Here is a 5,000-nt window from a genome sequence, read left to right on the forward strand (position 1 = left end):
TAAAAAATAATGATAAAGAAAAGAAAGTAATAAAAAATAATGATAAAGAAAAGTAATAAAAATAATGATAAAAGAAAGTAATAAAAAATAATGATAGAGTAAAGTAAGTAATAAAAAATAATGATAAGTAATAAAAATAATAAAGAAAAGAAAGTAATAAAAATAATGATAAAAGAAAAGTAATAAAAATAATGATAAAGAAAAGTAATAAAAATAATGATAGAAAAGTAATAAAAATAATGATAAAAGAAAAGTAATAAAAATAATAATAAAGAAAAGAAAGTAATGAAAATAATAATAAAAGAAAAGTAATAAAAATAATGATAAAGAAAAGTAATAAAAATAATGATAAAAGAAAGTAATGAAAATAATAATAAAGAGAAAAGTAATGAAAATAATAATAAGAAAAGTAATGAAAATAATGATAAAAAGAAAAGTAATAAAAGAAAGTAATAAAAAATAATAATAAAGGAAAGAAAGTAATAAAAAATAATGATAAAGAAAATAAAGTAATAAAAAATAATAATAAAGAAAATAAAGTAATAAAAAATAATAATAAAGAAAAGAAAGTAATAAAAAATAATAATAAAGAAAAGAAAGTAATAAAAAATAATAATAAAGAAAAGAAAGTAATAAAAAATAATAATAAAGAAAAGAAAGTAATAAAAAATAATGATAAAGAAAGTAATAAAAAATGATAATAAAGAAAAGAAAGTAATAAAAAATAATAATAAAGAAAAGAAAGTAATAAAAAATAATGATAAAGAAAAGAAAGTAATAAAAAATAATAATAAAGAAAAGAAAGTAATAAAAAATAATAATAAAGAAAATAAAGTAATAAAAAATAATGATAAAGAAAAGAAAGTAAGAATGAAAGAAATAATTAGCTTTCTTACCTGCCTCCTCAGCACCTGGAGACATAATTAACCTTTCTCTGATGGGCGTGGCGACCGATGACTCAGCGGGGGGGGGGGGGGAGACGCTAGGAGTGGAAGAGGAGGGAAGGAAGGAGGAGGAGAAGGAGGAGGAGGGGATGGAAAAGGGAAAGGAAGAGGGGAGAAAATGGGAGGATAGGAAGAGAAGGGAAAGGAAGGGAATGAAAGGGAAGGGAAAGGGGACGAAGGGAGGAAAGGAGGGAAGGAAGGGAGAGAAGGAAGGAAGGAAGAAAGGGATGAAAAGAGGGAGAGAAAAGGAGAGAAGGAAAGGAGGGAACACGCAAGGAGGAGAAAAGGAAGGGAGAAAGGGAAGAGGGGAACGGAAAGGGGAGGAAAGGAAAAAGGGGAACACGCTAGACGGGGTAAGGAAGGGAAGGGGAGGAAGAGGGGAAGGGAATCACGCGAAGAGGAGGGAAAATGGGGGAGGAAAGGGAGGGAAGAACGAGGGAGGGAAATGAGGGAAAATAGGGGAGGAAAGGGAGGGAAAATAGGGGAGGGAAGGGAGGGAAAATAGGGGAGGAAAGGGAGGGAGGGAAAGGAGATGGAAAAGGGGAGGAAGGGGAGAAGGGGAACACGCAAGGAGGAGAGGAGAGGGAGGAAGGGAGGAAAGGGAGGAGGAGGGGGGGAAGGGAGGAGGAGGGGGGTGGGGAGACTACATACGCCCGTTTTATCGATTGTTCCGCGTGATATCTCCTCCTCCTCCTCCTCCTCCTCCTCCTCTTCCTCCTATTCCTCCTCCTCCTACTCCTCCTGTCAGATTATTCTCTCTCTCGATCCTCTACTCTTCTGTCTCTCGCCCTCGTCTTCCTTTTCTTTTTTAACCTTCCTCCTCCTCCTCCTCCTCCTCCTCCTCCCATTCTGTTCCTTCATGCCCTTTTCTTCCTCACTGTTTTCTTTCTTTTTTTCTTTTTCTTTTTCTTTTTTTTAGTGTTTGATATTTTGTCTTCTTTCCTTCCCTTCCCTTTCCTTTCCCTTCCTTTTCTTTCGTTTCCTTTCCCTCAATTCTCTTCTCTTCCATTTCCTTCCCTTCCCTTCCCTTCCCTTCCCTTCCTTCTCCTTTCCTTTCCTTTCATTCCCTTCCCTTCCCTTCCCTTTCCTTCCCTTCCCTTCCCTTCCCTCCCCTTCCCCTCCCTTCCCTTCCCTTTTCTTCCCTTTCCTTTCTTTTCCTTTCCTTTCCTTCCCTTCCTTTCCCTTTCCTTCATTTTCCTTCCCTTCCCTTTCCTTCCCCTTCCTTCCTTCCCTTCCCTTCCCTTCCCTTCCTTTCCTTCAATTCTCTTCCCCTCACTTTCCTCTTCCATTTCCTTCTCTTTTCTTCTCCTTCCTTCCCTTCTTTTCTCTTCCTCTCATTTTCGTTTTCTCTTCCTTTCTCTTTCTTATTCTTTCTTCCCCTTCCTTTCCTTCCTCTCACATCTCTTTCCCATCCTTTTCCTTCTCTTTTCTTTCCCTTCCTTTCCATCATTTTCCATCCCTTCTTTTCCTTTTCCTCACTTCCCTTTCCCTCACTTTCCTTCCCATTCCTTTCCCTTCTCTTCTTTTCCTCTTGTTTTTCTTCCCCTTCCTTTCCCCTCTCATCCCTTCCCTCCCCTTCCCTTTCCCTTCCTTTCCTTTCCTTTCCCTCCCCTCCCGTCCCCTCCCTTCCCATCCGTTCCCCTCCCCTCAAATTTCTCCCTTTCCCTTCCCTTCCCTTCCCTTCCCTTCCCTTCCCTTCTCTTCCCTTTCCCTTCCCTTCTTTTCCTTTCCCTTCCCTTCTTTTCCTTTCCCTTCCCTTCCTTTCCTTTCCCCTCCCCTCAAATTTCTCCCTTTCCATTCCCTTCTCTTCCTTCCCTTCCCTTCTCTTCCCTTTCCCTTCCCCTCTCTTCCCTTTCCCTTCCCTTCTCTTCCCTTTCCCTTCCCTTCTTTTCCTTTCCCTTCCTTTCCTTTCCCCTCCCCTCAAATTTCTCCCTTTCCTTTCCCTTCCCTTTCTTTCTCTTCCCTTCCCTTTCCTTTCCATCTCTCCCAATCTCTTCTATTCTCTTCCAGTGTTTTCTTTCCTTCTTCCCCTTCTCCTCACCTCCCTTTCCTTTCCTCTCCTTTATTATCCCTGTCCCTCTCCCTTCTTCTCCCTCGCTCCGTTTTTCCCATAATCTTGTTTGGTCTCCCTCTTTCCTCCTCCTCCTCCTCCTCCTCCTCCCTTCCTCTTCCTTTGTTCCTCCTCTCATCCTCTTGTCTCCTCTTACTACTACTACTACTACTAATGCTGCTACTATTACTGAAAGACAGAGAAGCAGACAGACAGACAAACAGACAGACACACACACACAAACTAACTGACTAAATGACTGACAGAACGAATTTAAACACACATAACAGACAGACAGACAGACAGACAGACGCTAAATCAAATACGGAGCTAGACAGACTAACCAACTAACTAACAAACAAACACAGGCGCTGAATCCCTAATAAGCGTTAACTCGTGGAACTAATTAACAGGTAGGGCAATTAGGGAACACGTATAATACATGTCCTGGGCTTAAATTCAGGGGACAGGTTGTTTAGGTAAAGATGGGCGGGGCTAACAGTGTGTATGTAACCTTGTTCTGTACGTGTATGTCTGTCTTTTGTTGTTGTTGTTGTTGTTGTTGTTGTTGTTGTACTATAAGAAAAAACAGTAAAATAAATAATAAAAAGAAATGTGTATAATTGTGGTTGTTTTTGCTTCATCTTCATTCTCATAGTTTTCTTTTTTTTCTGTCCCATCCTCTTTTAATTCTTCTTACTGTTTTTTTTCCTCTTTTCTTTTCTTTCCGCAAAAAAAAAGTAATTGTAGTTTTTGTTCTTGTTTTTCATTTTCATAGTTTTTTTTTCCATCCCTTCCTCTCCTTCCCCTCCTCTCAGATCTCTTCCCCTCACCTCTTTTCCCCTTCCTTTCCTCTCTGTCTATTTGTTGTATTACCATAAGAAGAAAAAAAAATAAAGAAAAAAAGAAAATTGATTGTAGTTTTTGTTGTTGTTTTCATTTTCATAGATTTTTTTTCCTTCCCTTCCTCTCCTTCCCCTCCTCTCAGATCTCTTCCCCTCACTTCTGTTCCCCTTCCTTTCCTCTCTGTCTATTTGTTGTATTACTATAAGGAGAAAAAAAAGTAAAATAAAGAAAAAAAGAAAATTGATTGTAGTTTTTGTTGTTGTTTTCATTTTCATAGATTTTTTTTCCTTCCCTTCCTTTACTTCCCCTCCTCTCAGATCTCTTCCCCTCACTTCTTTTCCCCTTCCTTTCGTCTTCCTTCCCTTCCTTTTCCCTTGCCTCCCTTCTTTTCCCTCCCCTTCCTTTCTTCCCAATCGTCTTATTATTTCTATTATTTTCTTATTATTATTATTATTATTATTATTATTATATATCTTCTTCATCATCATCTCTTTAAATACCTCAAGTTCTCTCTCTGATATAAGGTTAAGACACTCCCAGACAGCACAAACTCTCTATGACCATTTCTCAACCTTTTCTTCCCTCCTCCTTATCTTCCTCTTCTTGTTATTATGCTTTTTGTGTTTCATCTTCCTCTAAACGACACAAGTTCCCCCTCTAAGGTAAGATTAAGACACTTTCAAAGACTGTTCTAAACTTTTCCATCGCCAGCGTCCCATCTTCTTCCTCGTACTAATATTTTTTTCCTCTTTTTTTTTTTGTATTTACCTCTTCGTGTTTTTCTTCTGCATGTTCTTCTTCTTCTTCTTCTCCATCTTCTGTATTTTTTTCTGGATCTTGTTCTTGTTCTTCTTCTTCTTCTTCTTCTTCTTCTTCTTCTTCTTCTTTTTCTTCTTCTACTTCTTTTCCTCATTTTATTTGTATTTTCCTCTTCGTCTTTTTCTTCTGCATGTTTTTCTTATTCTCCATCTTCTGTATTTTTTTCTGGATCCTCTTCTTCTTCTTCTTCTTCTTCCTCTTCTTCTTTTTCTTCTACTTCTTTTCCTCATTTTATTTGTATTTTCCTCTTCGTCTTTTTCTTCTGCATGTTTTTCTTATTCTCCTGCATCTTCTGTATTTTTTCTGCATCATCATCATCTTCTTCTTCTTCTTCTTCTTCT

This window comes from Eriocheir sinensis, chromosome 24 (genome assembly GCF_024679095.1).
Source record: "Eriocheir sinensis breed Jianghai 21 chromosome 24, ASM2467909v1, whole genome shotgun sequence".
NCBI classification, from domain to species: Eukaryota; Metazoa; Arthropoda; class Malacostraca; order Decapoda; family Varunidae; genus Eriocheir; species Eriocheir sinensis.